This window comes from Macaca mulatta, chromosome 17, assembly GCF_049350105.2.
Source record: "Macaca mulatta isolate MMU2019108-1 chromosome 17, T2T-MMU8v2.0, whole genome shotgun sequence".
Taxonomy (NCBI): Eukaryota; Metazoa; Chordata; class Mammalia; order Primates; family Cercopithecidae; genus Macaca; species Macaca mulatta.
Window position 1 is genome coordinate 9,604,134 of NC_133422.1, and position 20,874 is coordinate 9,625,007.

Consider the following 20,874-nt stretch of genomic DNA (forward strand, 5'->3'; position numbering starts at 1 on the left):
GTAACAAGTTATGCACTTACAATGAGAAACACACTGAGAAGGGGAGGCCAGCACCTGCTCAGGGCATTCTGCCTCTGTAGACAGTTGGAGGGCAGAAAATCAGATGCTGGTGCTGGTGGACATTCAGAATGTTCTCCTGGCCCAGGTCCTGGGAGGGAATCTCTCTCCTGACTCTGGGGACAGCCTTGCTGGGTGGCTTCTAGAGGTTTAACCAGCACCCCAGCTCCCTGTGTGTGGGGAGAAGGGGAGGTGAACCTGGCTTCCCTGACTTCCTCTCTTCTGTCCAAGCCTTTGGCCTACAGAGCGAGCCATCCTGTGGATTCTCACTGCCCTTCTCTAAATAGGGCATGGCTAGAACCCCACATACTCTATTATCACCACAGGCCACATTTCATGTTTCCTCCTTTAGCCAGCTTGAGTTTTGGATGTTTCCAATGTCTTTGGTGACATGTTTACCAATAACTCTTCTTAGTTAATTCTCACAGATGGCTAATCCTTTATCAGTAAATTTTTCTAGTTTCACTCTAAGAACCCAAGTCCTTGAGAAGCAAGGGAGGCACCCCATGGCCAAGACTCACACTTTTTGGCAAGAGGGCTGGTGGTGCTCAGGGAAGTCCACAGCCATGGGGAGAGTTGGGCCCCTGACATGAGCTGCAGAGCCATAAACAAGATGCAAAGGAATGGCCTTTAGTTGGTGCTTATTATCAGGAAGATTCATCCTTACTACTCTTTTTTCTCTGTGTGAGTGTGTAAGTGAGTATGTGTGTGTGGTATGTGTATTGAGTCTGTGGGTCAGACACTAGCCACCACAGTGTTTGGCTTTTTCCAACTGTAAATATAAGGAAGAGACTTTGAAGGTCTTATTGTTTTTTCCTTTCCATTCTAAAATCCTAAGATCCTATGGAACATGTCCCAGGAGAATTTCAAACAAAAAATAAGGAGTTCACAAACACTTTCAACTGTTCAAGCTTATGCGGGAACTCTAAACCCACAGGAAGAAGAAACTTTTCAACTCCTCCTCATTGATTCACTGTTATAACACTCGACCCTCTCAGCAGAATGTGCTGCTGTGAGGGACTCGCACTGGGTAACATCATAAGCTCTTTTGGTTTGTTCTTACAACATTTGTCCTTGAGCAACCTTGCAGGTGGCAAGACTGCTGCCCACAGAGGGGATGCCTGCGGATGCATTAGTGTTTCACCGCCAGCCCTGGGTGACAGTCGCCAGGCTTCATCTTCTGAAGAACAGCGTTCCTTTATTTGTCTGGTTCTCCCTTTGACTCCTGACTGCACCCTTTTCCTGCTGATTTCCTTGCACACAACGAGGATTTCCTTGCAATAAAGGGAAAAATAGACAAGTATGTGAAATGCAGAAAACTATATGATGAGCAGCTCAACAGCAGATGCATTCAGCTCCATTTCTTCCATTCCTGGATTCACCTGTGGCCCCAGCAGCCCCCATCTCTGACTCTCAAAATATCAAATGGACACTCTCACCTGAAGACATGGTGGCCCAATGTGCTGGCCCTCTGTAGGAGGGTTTTGATCTCATTTTTGCTCTGTTCCTTCTTTGCTTTGTCTCCTCTGTTTTTGTGGACTTGGTTTGGGGAGTGGGGAGGGTGGTGTGAAGAGGTGCACGGTCCCAGGAACTGTCCTCTCTGCAAAGCTAATGAGACCTGCTTGGGCCTTGTCTGTACCTAGCTCTATCCAGCTGAAAGACCAGCCCAGGCACAGACCCCACTGGGTGGTGTACAGGAGTTCATGTGTAACTCTTGTTTCTGAGACTCACTAGGCAAAGGCCAGAGATAGAGCCTCAGAACACTGTGGACCCACTCCCGTCTGGTTTTCCCACATTCCCTCCTATTCTCCTCTCACATGCCCTCTCTGTCCCAGCACTGTGTGCCGGCCCTTGGGGATAGACTGGTGAGCAAACCTAACACGGATCGTGTCCTCTATTCACTCAGGGATTGGTTTTCCTTTTGTAATGCTGGGGAAATGCCCAAGCAGGGAACAGGTTTGTCTCCTCCCTTCGCTGAATGTGTGGATACTGGGGCTCAAGTCCTGCCCCGGCTCCACCTCTGTCTGCAATGAGCAGAGAACTCCATCACCTCCAGACAGGCCCTGGCCCCAGACCCAGCCTTGTTCTGAAGGTGTCTAGCACCCTCTGTTGGTGACCCAGACCAAATACCCTGGGCCTTGGCTTGGGACACGGGCTGCCCCAGGGAACCTTATCAGCTCAACGGAACCCTGTGTGTTGTGCGTCTGTCCAACCACATACTCCTACATGCCAGACTGTTCTAGGGGGTGAGGATATACAAATGTGCAGGGTAAGTGTTTAGTCTCCTTACATGTTTCAACTCCCGTCTTTTGAAGGAGGATCCCAATGCTGGAAGATGGACCAGGAACAGGGCTCATTCTAGTACTAGGCTTTCAAAACACTAGGCTTTGAATAATCCCTTTCAAAGCACTAGGCTGAGAGGTCTAAGCATCAAGAGGCCCCTCTATGGCTGTCCTCTGTTCCCTAGAGTTCCTGACCTCAGAGGACAGATCTGGCCCCACCCCTGTGCCACCTGCAGAATCATGGGCTCAATTCCTCTGGGGAGACTGAAACTCCTGTTCCCCCCATGCCTACCTTCACCCTCATCCTGTAACTCCTCCCTTCTTCTCCCTAAATGGGAACTCACTGGCAGTGGGCATGACTGGGCAAGGGTGAGTCCCTATCAGAATCCTCTGTCTTCTTCCTTCCAGCCAAGCTGTCATTGCTGGGCCCTTTATATACCTGATGCTCCTGCTGGTCCCCTGACCAGCTCCCCTGCCATTTAAAGGCCAACGCACACACCTTGATGTTCAGCAACGACTGTGGGAAACTCATGCTCCCTTTCTTGCTCCAACAAGATCATAAAAATACAGTTGTGTGTAAGAGGCTGGCCCTCCAGATCCCTGCATGTGCCACCACATCCTTCAAATGAATCAGCTCTTTCAGAGGGACCAGCCCTGAGAGGGCAGAATGCTCATGAGCAGAAAGACAGAATGCAAGCTTTTCATTTGTTTGTTTTCCCTTTCTGGGATTTATGTAGTTTAACATTTTTCTTTTAACTTTTGTTTCAATAGAACAACTTTATTGACTTATAATCTATGTGCCATCCAATTTACCTATTTAACAGGTACAATTCAATGGTTTTTAGCATATTCACAGAGTCATGCAGCCATCACCACAATCAATTTTAGAACATTTTTCTCACCCCATAAAGAAATCTCATACCCATTAGAAATCCTTTCCCATTTCCCCCAGGAACCCCCAGCCCCTGGCAACTACTAATCCACTTTCTCCCTCTATGGATTTGCTTATTCTGGACATTTCAAATAAATGAGATCACACAACATGTGGCCTTTTGTGTCTGGCTTCACTCACAAAACAAGCTTTTGCTCCATATTTTATTTGCATTTTAATCAGAGTGACCATATAATTTGTCATCCAAACTGGGACACTTTTAGAGGGAAAGGGATGCTTTTCATACTTGTGCTGTGACAAGCAGCATAAACTGGGGTTGCACGGATGAGAACGTCCTTCCTTCTACTGAAATGGTAAATAATCCACACCTCCCACCCACTCTGCAGCTACCTGCCTTCCCCTCCCTAAGTCAAAATCAGCAAATCTCAGTAACCTCAGGACTTGCCAATAACGGAAGTTAATGTACTTCCAGAGTTGCTAATGCTCTGTTTACAGCTGAAGCATGCTTATAATTTATGGGAGAAAGAAGACTAATTTCCCCCAAAGAGACGAGAACTGGCAGTTTTATTTTTCATTTTGGAAGCATGAAATTTGACTGCACGGGGTGCAAACTGTGAAAGAAAGCAGATGCAGAAAACAAAGCTGTTATGACAAATGTGGGAAGGATGTCGTGAACTATGGGCCATCAGAATGAGACTCTGGGAGGCTTAATTGGGTAGGTCACGCGTCGCAGTTCTGAAAAGGGCAATGTAATTATTTATGGTTGTGCTGTTCAATGCACCTGGCTCAATGTCACCTCTCACTGCGATGGTCTCTCCCATGCTCTTTTTGATACTCTGAAAATTGCTTCAGTGTTTGTAAGTAAATGCAAAATTTATTATTTTTTAATTATAGGTATCTGTTGGGTGCAGATAGAAGTTAAGGCTGCTTGACAACACCCTCCCTCACCGCCGGCAAATGAGCATGAGAAGCAATTCAGCAGCAGACATTTTTAACTATTGATTCCCTCCTGGCTGCAGCAAGGCTTGATCAAATAAGGAAATCTCTCTATCACCACACATAGTATTGAGGGCCCACCACATGCAAGCTACTACTCTAAACACCCTGTAAGAATTGCAAACGGAATATATTTCGGCTGCCTTGGAATGGCACCGTGCAAAAGGAAAAATTATATATAGTAACGAAGAAATCATCTTTCCCTAATCTGTCTCTGATCAGACCTCTGCATCAGTCGTGAGCCTAAATTCTCTAAGAAATCCACTGATTTTTCAATGAATTTTTTGTGTTCTGAATTCACTAAGAAAGCCAATTTGGACCACCCATCCCAGTGTGCTCAGAGATTGCCCCATGTGGAAGGTGGTTGGGTTCTTGCTGTTTAGGGATAGGCTCTGTCCTGGGAGCTGGATGTTGGGTCTTGACATCTCCAGGCCAAGGAGGCTCCCTTGTGACCATCCTGTTCTGTACCCCAGATGCAAATGTGCTCTGCTGGCATCCCAAGCAGCCTTTGTTTGTGTGTGTTTTGTGTCTCAGCTCATCCATCTGGCTCCCCTTCTGCCACCTTTTCTTCTATTTACGCCCACCATTCTCGATTTGTCTTCCAGCTCTTTCTGAACCAATTATGCTATAGACAGATTTAGTCAATTTCCAGGCCAGATGCTCAAATACATCCTCTTCTGCATTAAAGATCATCAACGTAGGCTCCCAGCCAGCCACAGGATTTACAGACCCTTGGAATTCCAGGAGAAATCCTCAGAAACTTTTCTGATTCGGGTACTATTCCCAAATTCATTCACTCAGGGGGAAAAAGGCCACTGATTTACCAACAGCGTGGAAAACATCTTACGCGCGGGTCCGCAGACCCAGTCTCTCCCATAGTCAAAAGATCTGGCCTAGACTAACTGGTGCAGGTATGTCCTGATATGATATTCTGCACAAGCTCCGCCACACACCACTTCTAGGAATGGTGAGCCATGTTGGAGAAGCCTCTCAGCAGTTGGGCAGACCCACGCCTCTAGCCTAGAAAACTGGGTTTTTCTCATCAGCGCTATTTTCCACACTTTCTTGCTGGTTCAAATTGTTGATGAAAAAGCCAAACTCTGTAAAACAATTTGAAGAGAATTATTCTGAGCCAAATGTGAGGACCATGACCCATGACACAGCTCCAGGAGGTCCTAAGAACATGTGCCCAGGGTGGTTGGGTTCCAGCTTGATTTCCTACACTTTAGGGAAAGAGAAGTTACAGGCAGACAACAATCAATACATGTAACGTGTACATTGGTTCCGTCTGGAAAGACAGGACAACTTGGAGCATGGGCTTGTAAGTCATAGGTAGATTCAAAGATTTCCTGATTGGCAATTGGTCGAGAGAATTAAGTTATTATCTAAAGACCTGGAATCAATAGAAAGGAGTGTCTGGGTTAAGATAAAGGGTTGTGGAGACCAAAGTTCTTATTCTGTAAAGTCCTATAGGTAGCTGCCCTTAGAGGCAATAGATGGCAAATGTTTCCTACTCAGACTTTTCAAAGGTGCTAGACTCTCAGCTAATCTCTCCAGCATCAGAAAAAGACCTGGAAAAGGAAGAACGTAAATTTCCCCAAGAGACAGCTTCGCACTGCTCTTTCAAAATATGTCAAAGAAATATATTGAGAGGGAAAATACTTTGATTTCTTTCAGGGCCTGCTATCTGTCATGTGATGTTATGCTAGAGTCGGGTTGGAATTTGGTATCTTATTGCTACCAAGAGTCTGTTTTGTTAATCTTAAGATCTCTGTTTTAATTTAATGCTGGTCAGTTGTTCCTGAATTCCAAAGGCAGGAGAGTATAATGAAGCGTATCTAACCACTGCCCCCCTTCCTATCATGGCCCCAAACTAGTTTTTCAGGTTTACTGTGGAATCCCCTTGGCTGAGAGGTGAGGTCCATTAAGTCAGTTGCCGGGCGGAGGGGGGAGGGGGCGGAAGGGTTAAATTTTATTTTTGGTTTACAGGGTGCTATTTGTGCAGAGTCCTCCGTATTTTCAAGGTATGTAGCATGTTTAAGACCATTATCTCTTGCCTCACCTTCAAGGTCCAGGAAAGGCAGCAGCACCAATGAAACAGGTATTTTAAGGAGGAAAAGCTCCTCCCTTCACCCCACCAGGGAAAGAAACTAGCCCCTCAGCTGGGACTCAGTGGATCCTTACAGAGCAGGTATTCTCGCCACCGGGGCAAAAATCCAAGGGCTCCGGGGTTCCTGGCTCATGGGAAAGTCGCCCATCACTTCCAGAGCCACAGGCAGATACCTCTTTACCATTCATGCTCTCCCAAAGGCATCCCTGGCTTCCTGCTGAGAAGTAAGTCTCAAAATTCAGTGTGCAAAAGGGCTCTCTAGGCTGGGTGCAGTGGCTCATGTCTGTAATCCCAGCACTTTGGGAGGTCAAGGCGGGTGGATCACCTAAGGGCAGGAGTTCGAGGCCAGCCTGGCCAACATGGCAAAACCCTGTCTCTACTAAAAATACAAAAAGTTAGCCAGGCATTGTGGTGGGCGCCTTTAATCCCAGCTACTTGGGAGGCTGAGGCAGGAGAATTGCTTGAACCTGGGAGGGGGAAGTTGCAGTGAGCTGAGATTGCGCTGTTGTACTCCAGCCTGGGCAACAGAGCGAGACTCTGTCTCCAAAAAAAAAAAAAAAAAAAAAAGGGTGGCAGGGGAGCTCGCTAATCCACTTCCAGGGGTCTTAATTCAATGAGCCCCATAAAGCCACAGCTTAAACAAGCACCCAGGTGATGTCGATACAGGGCATCACCAACTGCAAAATACTAGCCACCTGGTGGCATGGCTGCCCTTTATCTCCAGGCTTCTTGGCTCCAAAGACAAATGCTCTTGATGCTACCCCATAGGTTGCATGCAGACTGCTCCACCTGGTTCCCAGGTATGAAGAGTCCAACGAAAGTCCAGGGGATACAGCAGAGGGAAGAGCCGTAGAACCTGGAGGCCAGACGGAGCACTCTGTATACAGCCTGTGGGCAGCGTGAAGAGCCCCTGGTCAAACCTGAAGACAGAGAGGACAAAACCAGTCTCACCTTGACCGAAGTCACCCCAGAGGAGCCATTGGTTTGAAGGCCTGAGGAAGAGAAGGATCCAATGTCACCAACAATTGTCCTACCACCATAGGTTAACCCTGAAGGTCAAGCCTTCCAAAACTCCCTCTGCTTTACTGATGATCAACATTACATTAACTATGTTAAATACTACATGTAGTACATGATGAGTGTGGAGTCAAAAGGAAGCCAGGCTAAACTTGTTCATAAAAAGTGCAATTTCCTCCTCTTTTTCCCCAAGGGGAATATAGAAAGATTTTGGCCTGACTCTGCCAATCCTGGATTTGCCTTCTGCTTGGGCTTTCCTCTGACAGTGCATGTCTGCACCTCAAGGGACATAATATACATTTGATATTGCTTAATAAACTTTTATTCTGTGCCACAAGGTGGGGACCCTCCTTGTGGGAGGCAACAGCATGTATGAAGACCCTGGATAAGACAGTGCTCTGATCACTCGCTCCTGAAAGTCTGTAGGGCTCACAGACTAGCAGCATCACCTAGAGCATGTTAGAAACACAGGTTCTCAGCCCTCACCTCCCAAATCAGAATATGCATTTAACAAGATGTCCAGGTGACTTGTATGCGCATGAAAAATCGAGAGGCTCTGCTTTGTTTCTCACAAACCACTGCGAGCTCGGATTCACGGAGGCACAAAAGGGTTACATAACTTTGGTTCTCAAAGTAGTATACTTCTGGATTTTGTCTTTACGGTAGATGTACCTCAGCCCATGCCTTTTCTTTTTCTTGTAAATACAGGTGTACAGATTTCTATTAATAAATGAATTCCAAATTGATTTCTGAAGCCAGAGCTGACTGTGCACTGCTGCACTCTGGTGGGGAAGACCTGGAATTGCAGGTAAATGCTGGCTCCCATACAATTCAGAAGGAATTCCTGTTAGCCAAGGCTCCTGGACTCCTCAAGGGAATCTTTAAAATTAGTAAGCACACTTTTTACACCTCACATGTCTCATATCTAACCTGTGTCTGGGTTAATTAAATGGATTTAAGACCTCAGGTACCTGACCGATCAGTGTTAACTTTGTTCTGAAGAAACAGTCACAGTCAATGTTTCTTACTGCAGTCTTTGGGCACAAGCGTTTGGCTCTCTCTGGTACCTGCCACCTGTGAGGGTACACATGTCTCTGGTACATTAGCTCCTGCTACTGAGGGTCCTCAGCTCCATAGCAAGAGCCACTTGAGAATGACACCTGCATTTTTAGGCTTTGACTATGGGAGGATGCAAAAGAAGAAAAATGGTTCTGCCCCACTGCCTGGGCTTGGCTGAAGTGAAGATGACTGTTTAGGCAGCTCGAGGGGAATCCTCTGGGACTCTTTCCCAGGATAATTTTCAATACCCACCCCGGGGCCCCCTGGCCACCTCCCCGACCTGCCCAGCCAGAAGCAACCTCTCTTATTCCTGAGTGCTTAAAGCTCTTTGTCCTCAGCTCCTTGCACCCAGAGTTACCAGATTTACCAGGAGTAATGTGAGAAGGCAGTAACCGTTCCTGCTTGCTGTCCTCTGCTGGGCAGAAAGCCCATGGGGAGCAGGGATCATCTTTCGTCACTCGGGGCAGGAGTCAATGATGTACATAATCCTAGAGACAGATTTTATAAATGGCCAAGTCTATCCCCTTATTAAACTGCAGCCACCAGCATGCCCAGCCATAGAACTGTAAGGCCTGCATTCGCTGACACCATGGATGTGGGCCTCCTCTGTGGGGACAGCCAGCCCTGTACAGTGCTCTAAATATCTGTGGATCTCCTGCCAAAGTGCTCAAGGCTGATAGGGGGTGAGTGCCCAGGATGGAGCCACCGGCTGAAATGTGACAAGATGAGAGTCTTCCAGACTTGTGGCCCAACATTTCATCCAGAATAAAGCGTATCTGAGATTTTACTGTCTCCCTGAAGAACAATCACATTAAGTGTGATTGATTGGTTGAAGTGTGAGCTATAAGCTGGCATGGGGCAGGCCTCATATCAGCTTCGGAGCTGGAGCTATTGGGCCTCAACCATCGGTCCACACTAATGCTGTTCTCCTGGCCTTTCCAGCTGTCCTATCAAAGAGTGAGGAACCCCGTAGACTTCCCTGTTCTGGGTTCTAGATTTTAAACACCTTCCTGTGGCTTTAAGGAATGTCCTTCAGTCTGAATACAGTCTTGCTTAGTCTGGGTTTCTTTTGACTGTAAGCACTCTTGGAATAGTGTAAGTCATTGTCAGGAAGCAATAGGGAAGAAAGAGGCTTATCAACAAAACCATCAGTGTCAGGTGTAGAAACTGCTGCTGTGGAAAGTGAGCCTGGAAGACCTGTCTTGAGTCCTAACTCTCTGTCTTTTTCTAGTGGGAGTCCCTGGACAAATCTTTTTTTTTTTTTTTTTTAAATTTATTTATTATTATTATACTTTAAGTTGTAGGGTACATGTGCATAACGTGCAGGTTTGTTACATGTGTATACTTGTGCCATGTTGGTGTGCTGCACCCATCAACTCGTCATTTACATCAGGTATAACTCCCAATGCAATCCCTCCCCCCTCCCCCCTCCCCATGATAGGCCCCTGTGTGTGGTGTTCCCCTTCCTGAGTCCAAGTGATCTCATTGTTCAGTTCCCACCTATGAGTGAGAACATGCGGTGTTTGGTTTTCTGTTCTTGTGATAGTTTGCTAAGAATGATGGTTTCCAGCTGCATCCATGTCCCTACAAAGGACACAAACTCATCCTTTTTGATGGCTGCATAGTATTCCATGGTGTATATGTGCCACATTTTCTTAATCCAATCTGTTACTGATGGACATTTGGGTTGATTCCAAGTCTTTGCTATTGTGAATAGTGCTGCAATAAACATACGTGTGCATGTGTCTTTATAGCAGCATAATTTATAATCCTTTGGGTATATACCCAGTAATGGGATGGCTGGGTCGTATGGTACATCTAGTTCTAGATCCTTGAGGAATCGCCATACTGTTTTCCATAATGGTTGAACTAGTTTACAATCCAACCAACAGTGTAAAAGTGTTCCTATTTCTCCACATCCTCTCCAGCACCTGTTGTTTCCTGACTTTTTAATGATCGCCATTCTAACTGGTGTGAGATGGTATCTCATTGTGGTTTGGATTTATTCTAGTAAGCCATTCATCTAATCTGTTTTCAAGGTTTTTACCTTCTTTGCGATAGGTTCAAACATTCTCCTTTAGCTCAGAGAAGTTTGTTATTACCGATCTTCTGAAGCCTTCTTCTCTCAACTCATGAAAGTCATTCTCTGTCCAGCTTTGTTCCATTGCTGGCAAGGAGCTGCATTCCTTTGGAGGAGAATTGGCCGAGATTATGCCACTGCACTCCAGCCTGGGTGACAGAGTGAGACTCCGGCTCGAAAAAAAAAAAAGAAAAAATAATAATCTGTCCTATGAGCACAGTAATTCACATCCTTCCTCAACACTCCAAAATATCAGTAATATAAATACTATAAAAGTGTATTTCTCACTCACACAGACAAAGGCACGCCAGGGCTAGCATGGCAGCAATATGATGATCAGGGAACTGGTCTTCTGTCTTGTTGCTCTTCTGTTGTTAACATAAGACTTTTACTTCATGGTCCAAGACGACTTCTTGGGCTCCAGTCATCAAAATCACATTTCTGCCAGCAAGAAGGAATAAGGCAGGAGAATGAGCATACTGTTCCTTTAAGGATGCCTTTCTGGAAGTCATATATGACACTCCTTATATTTCATTGGTTAAAATTTAGTCAGATGACCACCTGAGCTCAAGGGAGATACAGTGGTCAGTTAAAAATCACATGTTCTAATACTAAAGAAGAAGGGTAAGTGAATGAATGGTAGGGGACAACTGGTAGCCTTCGCCACAACTCCCAAATCTATACCTCCAGGCCAGACTCCTCTATAGCTTCCACCACTTTGGTATTAAAAGGCATTTTAAACCCAAATGTCTAAGGCTGAGCTCATGATCTCTCCAAAACCAGCTCCATTTCTGATGTTCCCTTTCTCAGCGAAGGACACCACTGTCTAGCTGTGCAAGCCAGAAACTCAGGAGCCATCCTTGATTCTTAAGACAGAAAGCATTATTTGCTCACAATTCATCCTTGCATGGCTTCCCTGGGGTGGAGTTTAATTCCCTCTGTTACTGTCTTTGGGCTTTGCCATTTGGTGTCCTGTGGCTGATGTATACACAAAGACACTTTTTAGGCTTTGTCTTGCCGGTGACTTGGAATGGGCTGTGTGCTTTGGTGTGGCCTCTTGCCCTTCTTCTATCAACCATGGAGAGCTTGCCCTGTGTTGCTGCAGGTCCTAGAACAAGAGACACAAAGGGATGCCCTGAACCTCACCTGCGACCTGAAGCAGAAATGCCCCAGTCAACCTGCAGAACTATTAACAAGAGAAATAAATGATTATTGTAAGCCACTGAGAATTTGGAGTTGCTATTCAGCATTATAGGGGAGACCTAAGTAATACAATTATCTGACTCTCCACCTCTGTTCCTTCATTAAACCCTATCTGTGGATCTCAATAACATCTTAAAATCCCGTTCTTCACTTCATCTCCAGTGCCACCACCATCTGAGCCAAGCTACTGCCACTTTTTGTCTGGGCCACTGCAATGACCTCCTGCCTGTTCTCACAGCCTTTGCTCTGGCCGCGTGGCACTTAGCTCTCCACCCAGCAGCAAGGGTGACCTTGGAAAGGAATTACATTAATAACAGGAATGGGTCTGAACACTATCTCGGCCCAGGGGGTTCTGTTAGTCTTATCCACAGACAGAAATGAAGGATCTCTTCCATCTGAAGCATCACTAGCCCATTTGGGTATGTCCTCGTTATTATTTTCTCTTTGGAAAGGGAACGTACATAGGTCATCAGCCATTTAATTGAGGAGATAGTTTGGATGGACTGAACAAAAAGGGGTGTCGCCTCTGCTGGGTTAGTGATGGGCAAAGTGCAGGCAGCTGGGAAGATGGCCCCTCAGCCCAGGCCACTGACAAGCCGCATGCTTTCCCCCAGATAGGGGCAGTCTGTGGCTGGGTTGGGGAAGCCTGGCTGGGTCCCCACAGGCACCCTGATGTTCTGGGGGGCAGAGGGTGAGCAGTCTCTCCACGCAGGCTCTTCTCTGCTCTCGATGTGGTTCCCACAGGTCAAGAAGGCCCTCTGGCCTCTGTTCTTCTCCTCTTAGTCCACTCCCCTCCCCCTGCGTTTACTCCAGCTGACCACTGTCTACTCACCTTTGAATGAACTTTGTTGCCCTGCAGGGCTCTGCTTTTTGAGTCACTAAAAGCTCTGCTCTTAAAAATCAGAGCTTTGGTTATTTCTATGATCTCTGAAGTGGATGTCGATAGTGGAACCTTGACCCTGGCTCTGTCTTTGCTTTCCAAGAAAGCACCATTTTAATTCACCTCAGCAAGAGATGCTCTGACTTACGAGTGCAAAAGAAGAAAAGCCCAGTCATACGTGAATAGCTTTAAAACATCTCAGTGTGCACCAGCATCACTGCACTGCTCCCACTCGAAACGGCCCATGGCTTTCTATTGTGCTTAAGACAAAATTATTCAATATGGCCCCAAAGAGCCCAAATGGTCTGGTTTTTGCCTTTCTGTCCACCTGGATATTGGCACTACAGCCACTGCAGCCTGCTTTCTGTACCTCAAATAAGTCATGCTGTCTCCCCAAGGAATCTCGTCTCCCCTTTCTCCACCCTTAACTCCTTCTCCTCCTTCCTCTGGAAGACACCTCTCAAGCCACCCAGCTTCTGTGGTTCCTGTGGAATGAACCCCCATATCCTGCCTCCCTTTATCTCAGGTGTTTCCTTTACTTCTTGGGTTAGTTGGTTACTATCTCTCTGTCTCCCTGATTGTGTAAGCTGCTGGAGAACTGACGTGTAGTTCTTTTTCACCACTGGTCTTTAGCAAATGAATGGAAGAAATAGATGGGTGAATGGATGGTAGTTCCTCACTGAAGACAATCTTGCCGTATTGAAGTTGGCAATATTCTGGTGGTTTGATGCCAGGCTAAGTCTTTGAGGCTTTGCCACAAATAGGGAAAGGATATTGATCTGCAAAGGAGAGTTTAACTGGCTGGTGATATGAGAATCCATTGGGTCCTAACCCAATTTTATTCATCAACGTGATCAGTGGCCAGATAGAGCCTTCTGAATGGCTAGAATATATTGCTGTCTCTGGGATAATTTGAGGTGGGAGAATCAAATCTTCCTAAGTCACCTGCTCCTCCCCTCTGGAAATGTTACCCCTCGTGTGGGCTGCTCTTCAAGAAACTTCCACTAAATCCAAATAATTCTAGGAAGGCTCAGTCCTCATGAGCTACACTTTAGGCAGTTGAATGGACAGCTGAGCCCTGGAGATCAGGGGAGTGGGATGGGGAAGCAAGAGGCAGGTGGAAGGAGAGAGAAATGGAGAGGTGATCAGGAGGCAGGCAGTGCGGATGAGACCCTGGCAGGGGAGTCGGGCATCAAAGGTCATCATCACCTTCACAGATTTGCCACACTCTGGTCCTTTTACCTTCATGCCTCATGATTCGACAAAAATGTCCTTTCACCATTTTGACTTTTTTTCCACTTCAAGGAAGAAAGATACAAAAACAAACAGGATAAATTTATTTAGAGGTAAATGGAAGCATCCGGACATGGAGATGGGGTGTTTGGCGTGTGAACGTCTCCTCTGGAAAAGCTTAGCTTAGTCCTCCATTTATTCCTTCAAGAAATGCTACTGAGGTCTACCACGTACCAGGCACTGTGCAGCCACCGGAAATAGAGAGGGAACAAAATAGACAGTTTTATGCTGCAGAATTCTGGGAATTTCCCATGAAGGCTTTGAGAGAAAAGAGCATGCATTCTCTTGTGTCTGCCCGGTCTCCCACGGCTTGGAACTGCCTGGATGTGATGGGACGTGGGACTTGGGGCAAGTTGAGGAATATATTGTATTGTTGGGAGGCATAGCAAGCATATGAGCGAAAAGGAAGCACTCTTCTTCTTTCCCATCATGTTTGGGTTTTGGCGACAGGGTAGGGGAAGATAAGGGGAAAGAGGGATGTGAGTGAGGTGCTGGATTCCAGGAAATGTCCTCACTGAAGTTTGAATATTCTGATGGCCTGATGCCAGCCTGAGGCTTTGAAGCTTTGCTGCAAATAGGGAAAATATGTTGGTCTGCAAAGGAGAGTCTAACTGGCTGGTGATATTCAAATCCATTAAATTTGCTGCGTCTTATGTTATTTATTTTTGTTCCTGATACCCAATTTCTACACTTCTGCAGTTATGTAAGGGCTAGAATCTTCATGTCCTAGCATCCCACCCTTAATAAAATTCCCTTTATTCCTTTCCTCACATTTATTACACATCTTCCTCCCTCCCCAGGCCATGATAGTGGGCATGTACAAAATAAAGCTATCCTGCGATTTCAATCAAAGCCACATAATGTCTTTCTAAAGCACTACTCTGCTTTGAAAAGTCAATATTCCCCCACTGGCAATTTCCCATAATGCGGTTAGTTTAACAAAATAAAATTTGAGAAAACAAAACATTGTGAGAATGATTGTGTTCCTACAAGTTCTCCTTCATTTTCTACTCTTTGGCATTTCTTAGCATTTCTCATGTCCTACCTCATTGTTGGCTAAGTGAGAAAGCCAAGAAAAGCTGGCCTTAAGCCTTTTGAGAGAAAAGGGTGAAGTTTTTAGGGTCTCTTGCATGAAAGTGATAGAAACTTAATTTGAGCTAGCCAGAGTCAAAAATCAAGTAGGGCAGAGCTTGGGGCTTATTAGCAGAAGGAGAGGAGATGAATCCTGGGCAGTGGGATGAACAGGTGTCCACATGGAGGCCGAAAGCAAGTGGTTCCTTCTCCTTCCCAACCAGACCATTAGGAGAAAGGTCAGGGGTGGAGGCGCTGGGAGAGGCTTCTGCCGTTTGGGAAAGGTGTCTAGGCTGAGGGGTTGAAAGTGGTTAATTGGGAAAAGGGATTGTCCAGAGCAGTGTGGGACTCTGTTCTGCACCCCTTTGCTTGGCAAAAAGGAAAACCTCTCCAAAGAGCTGTCTGCAAAAGTTGTGTGCACTCTCACCAGCATGCTCCTGCATGGCATCCATCCACCCTGTGCACCTCCCTCCCCACTGAAGCTGTGCGGGACTAGATCACCAAGAGCCTCCAGATCGCCAACTTCAAGGGGTGTTTTGGTCTTTAAGTTGCTCTGTTGGACATACTCGTCCACTCCTCTTGAAACCTTATCCTTTCTTGAGCGTCTGGGCATCGCTCTTGGCCTCTAAGGTCCTGCACTCTCTTGGTTTTGCACCTACTTCCTGACCTCCGTCATTCTCCTCTGCGGGCTTCTCCTCCCCTTGCTCCCTAGCTGCTGGGCAGCATCAAGGTTTGGTCCTGGGCTCTCTTCTGGTGTCTGTCTATGTGCTCCCTTTAAGTAGTTTCAGTGATCAGCATTTCCACCTAGATGTCCTAGAGACATCTCCAATTCAGACATGAAAACAGGACCTTTGAAGCCCTTCACTCAGTCCAAGTCTCATCCTCCCCATACCTTCTTGTCTCTGCAAGAGGCACTGCCATTCACTTGGGTACTAGCGCCCGTAATTACTGCATCCCATCCCGGACTCACATGTCTATTCTCCTCTATCTAACCTCTGTCTAACCCAGTGGCAAGTTCTGTTGTCTGTATTTCAAACTATATCTGGTACAAGCCCATCTCTCTTTATCTCCACCACAACCATCTGGGTCAAAGCCACAGTCCCCTCTCATGTGGCCAACGGCAGCAGCCCCCTCACGGGTCTCCCTGTTTCCTCTTTTGCCACCTCCCACAATTTTCCACAAAGTGTTCTTTGAGAGGCAGATTATGTCACTTCCCTACTGAAATCCTTTCGCTGATGTTCCATTGCCCTGAGGATAAAGGCCAACAAACTTCCGCCTATTCTGGCTCCTCTTAACCTCACAGCCTCATCCCATGACCGTCTCCTGCTCTTTTGCTCTGCACCAGTCACACGGCCCCAGCTCGGACTACACACAGCTCTTCCCTGCCCTGGGGCCTTTGCACTCACTCCTTCCCCGACTTGGAAACATTTTTCTCTAATTGCTTCGTTGTCGTTATCTTTTTTCTAATCACTTATGACTCAGCCTAAATATCACCTCCTCAGAAAGACATTTGCTTTTTAGCACTCAGCTATTTCTCTCCGGTTACAAATGATCATTTGCAATCATTTATTCGTTTAATTGTTTACTGTGTCTCACATTAGAAAGATTCCAAGGACAGGAATAAAAACATCTGTCATGTTCTCTAGTTCTCATTAATGACTAGCCCAAGACCTGGCAGATAATGTATACTCAAGGAATGGCTTTTGAATGATGAGTACAAATAGCATCAAGATAACTACCATTATGTCAGTCAGAGTTCTAATTTTGAGTGCTGAACTGTAAATGTTCTGTGGGTGAAACTTTTTTTGAAATATTTAAATGACCTGGAATTGAGATCATGTTATGTCTTAAGGTGAACTCAGAGAATTTCATGCTGCATTAATTTTCTTTTCTTTTCTTTCCTTTTTTTTTTTTTTTTTGAGGAGTCTTACTCTGTTGCCCAGGCTGGAGTGCAATGGTGGAGTGCTTGGCTCACTGCAACCTCTGCCTCCTGGGTTCAAGTGATTCTCCTGCCTCAGCCTCCCAAGTAGCTGGTATTACAGGCACCCACCACCATGCCCCACTAATTTTTGTATTTTTAGTAGAGACAGGGTTTTGCCATGTTGGCCTGGCTGGTCTCGAACTCCTGGCCTCAGGCTATCCACCAACCTTGGCCTCCCACAGTGCTGGGATTACAGGTGTCAGCCACGGCGCCCGGCCGGCATGAATTTTCAAACAGAACAAAGTTATATTCCTTTGGTAGGTGCAAGAGGAGGAAAATTTCTGTGGCAAGACTATTTATTACTCTGATCAAAAATGCTGCTAGCAAATAGGATCTAAGCGGACTATTACTGAAATGGATAGGAAACTGCCAAGGAATCTGTATCTATATGTGAAAAAAGGAAAAGAGTGAAAATAAAACTGAGATTCTTTTTTGGAAACAAAGCCACCACTTGCCATCAAAACGTTTCTGTTGCTGACCTGCTGACCACTGCACCCTCCCTCACCAAAAAAAACCCAAGAAATTATTTAAAAAGAATCCTTCAGAGTTATCAAGCAGATGAGATTCCTTGAAGCGGGAGTCTAAGGAGACACGTAAAGTTACTTCCTCACAATGTCGCTAACTAGTGAAAGGTGCGAAAGAGTTTTCTCAACGGTTGCAACATTTTCAATAAAAATATGTTCACCATTCAACAATGACACCACTGAGTCACTCTATTATTTAACATAAATTTATTTTTTTCAGATGAACGTTAAAAAATATATCAAATTATATTTTCAATTATATTTTATTAAGTGTTCTTCATTTTATGTGGATTTTGCTTATTTTTTGAGTATCTCATTTTTAATTAGTCTTTAATAATTTAGTGTTTGATAAAATATAACAATTATAAATGTTTTTATTGCTGTTTGTAACATGTTTATAATTTATCTGATGTGTAAGGTATTGAATATTTGTGTTCACTAATTTTTTTTTTTTGAGACAGGGTCTCCCACTGTCACCCAGGCTGGAGTGTACCAGCATAATATCGGCTCATGGCAACCTCTGTCTCCCAGGCTCAAGCGATCCTCCCACCTCAGCCTCCCGAGTAGCTGGGAGTGTGTTAGGCATGTTCCACCACGCCCAGCTGATTTTTGTAGTTTTTGTAGAGACGGGTTTTCCCCGTGTTGCCCAGGCTGGTTTTGAACTCCTGGACTTAAGCGATCTGTCCACTTCAACCTCCCAGAGTGCTGGGATAACAGGCATGAGCCACTGCACCCAGCCATTTTCACTAATTTTTAAAATAAATGTCACACTCATAAGAATATCAGTACCAGTGCTACTGCTTTATTATAAATCTAAACAGAGCAGACAACATGACAGCTTTGTTGTTTTGTTCCAGCGCAGCGATCGCCACCCTCGCCTGGCCCCAGCAGCCGACAGCTCATCTATCACAGGATGCTTGTGCCCGCCTATCACAGGATGCCACTTATCACAGGCACCCTGTCTATCACAGGATGCTTCCTGATGATCAAGGTTTGAGGATCAAGGTGTTCGCAGCTTATCTCCTCTGGTCTGGACTGGGCTGATCCAAGTGTGCGTGATCCAAGCAGAGGTTTTGTGGTTACTCATCCACGGAAAGAGGAGGACCCTGCATGGAACACATGGTGTGTGTCCCTTTAACCACCACAGTTGTCCTACCGTGCGCGTAGCATTGATACTATTTTCAGTTGAGGACACTAGGGTTTAAAGAGCTTAGATAATTTCCCCAGATCCCGCAGCTAGTGAGTGTGGGAGCCAATAGCTGAGCCCATGCCAGTCAGACACCAAAGCCTTTCCATTCTGCCTCCCTTCCTGATGCCAGGAGCCACCAGACACCGCACTTTGGCAATAACCAGCTCCGGCGTCTCTAAGAGAGAAGGGTCAGGTGGCTTCGTGCTGTACTGGACCTGGGATAGAATTTCAGAACCAAGTTCAGGGTTGCAAAAAGTGATCCCAACAACGGACCAGGGAGGGCACCATGCAGAGCTGCCCTACCTTCTGTTGCTTGCTCCTAGCTGAATATAAAATGGAGAAGGGTGTTCTCTTCCTTGCTCTTGCCCGCAAGGGCACTTGACCTGCTAAGAGGAGAGAAGAGAATCTCCTTGATGGGAACTTCTATGGAGGCTTTCTCTAAGTTCAAATCCCTGGAAACACCAAAAATTCTGTACAATTTTAATTGCAGATGTTTCATTCATTAAATTCGATAATCAGTACTCCTGTTGTTACTATCAATACTACTACTGTTATTACTATCCTGTTATTGCTATCAATAATACTGCTACTGTTATTACTATCCTGTTATTGCTATCAATAATACTGCTACTGTTATTACTATCCTGTTATTGCTATCAATAATACTGCTACTGTTATTACTATCCTGTTATTGCTATCAATAATACTACTGTTATTACTATCCTGTTATTGCTATCAATAATACTGCTACTGTTATTACTATCCTGTTATTGCTATCAATACTACTACTGTTATTACTATCCTGTTATTGCTATCAATAATACTGCTACTGTTATTACTATCCTGTTATTGCTATCAATAATACTGCTACTGTTATTACTATCCTGTTATTGCTATCAATAATACTGCTACTGTTATTACTATCCTGTTATTGCTATCAATAATACTGCTACTGTTATTACTACTACTGGTTAACATTTTCAGAAACCTAACTTGACTCTCCTCAACTGCAGCTTCTTAGCGAACTCATCATCTGTGGAGAAACTGATGAAGCTTTGGGATGGGAGTGTTGATGACGATTTAAAATAAAAGCTTTTTACTGCTTTTTGTGCACAGAACCACAAAGTTCATATTTTAATTGATGCCATAAGTATTTGAAAGAATTATCTTTACTTTTTTTTTTTTTTTTTTGTCACCCAGGTTGGAGTGCAGTGTAACGATCTCAGCTCACTGCAAGCTCCGCCTCCTGGATTCACGTCATTCTCCTACCTCGGCCTCCCAAGTAGCTGGGACTACGGGTGCCGCCACCATGCCTGGCTAATTTTTTTTTTGTATTTTTAATAGAGACGGGGTCTCACCATGTTAGTGAGGATGGTCTCCATCTTCTGACCTCGTGACCCACCCTCCTTGGCCTCTCAAAGTGCTGGGATTACAGGCGTGAGCCACCGCGCCCGGCCAAATTATTACTATTTTTAGTTAAGGTTGTATATTCTAACTATAATCCACTAGGTACTTATTAATAATATCAACTTGCATCAGGACATTTTGTATGCTATTTGTCTCAAATTGATTTTTAAATAAAATTCCTAGATTTTCAAATTCAGCACACATCCTATCAGATTATTCTGTTTGCCTTTGCTTTTGACTTCAAATAAAAGTTACTCCCTGCTAAATTGGATGGGTAAAACGTCTGAGTAATAATTGACTAAGCAATCGTGACAACAGCAGTGAGCTCTGCAATGACGCACTCAAGCTTACCAGCACAAGTGTATCTGTAAGGGCATATTTTGAACTAGCCCAGCATTTGTTCCTGAGTCACGAACAAGTTGTGCAGTGACATTTATTCCTGGCTTTCACTCTTGTCTATAATCTTGGGAGACCAAGATAAAGAGACCAAGATTTTACAGATGAAGTAAAAATCCTTTGGGAGTAGATTAAAACAATTGTATGCACCCAAAGTATTGTAAAACACTTAGAGTCAAATCTCTCACAGGTAAAGGCAAATCCAAGGGGCTGTCACATCTGGTATGTCACTGAAAGCCTGAAATAAATTATATCAGCCTTTCTTAGCCCAAGGGTTGATTTTAATTCAAAACAATTCAGACTCATACTAGATTACAATAAAATGCAAATAGCCACCAGGCCTTGTACATTCTAAGTATTCTAGCTAAAGACTAAAAATGAAGAGTTGGCCAGGCGCGGTGGCTCATGCCTGTAATCTCAGCACTTTGGGAGGCTGA

The 20,874-nt window shown here is 45.2% G+C and overlaps 1 long non-coding RNA gene across 3 annotated transcripts in view; it reads right to left on the reverse strand.

The window, feature by feature from the left end:
- Window positions 1-3,083: 3,083 nt before the first annotated feature.
- LOC106994204 (uncharacterized) overlaps window positions 3,084-20,874 on the reverse strand; it is a 35,741-nt gene continuing 17,950 nt past the window's right edge. For 2 of the 3 annotated variants that reach the window (XR_013407840.1, XR_013407841.1), the window contains 4 exons: window positions 10,786-10,934; window positions 10,461-10,666; window positions 7,289-7,329; window positions 3,084-5,327 (listed from right to left, as the gene is read on the reverse strand). This is a non-coding gene — a long non-coding RNA (uncharacterized LOC106994204). Of the gene's footprint in view, window positions 5,328-7,126; window positions 7,194-7,288; window positions 7,330-10,460; window positions 10,667-10,785; window positions 10,935-20,874 lie in introns of all 3 variants that reach the window. The other variant, XR_013407842.1, reaches the window with a different exon arrangement.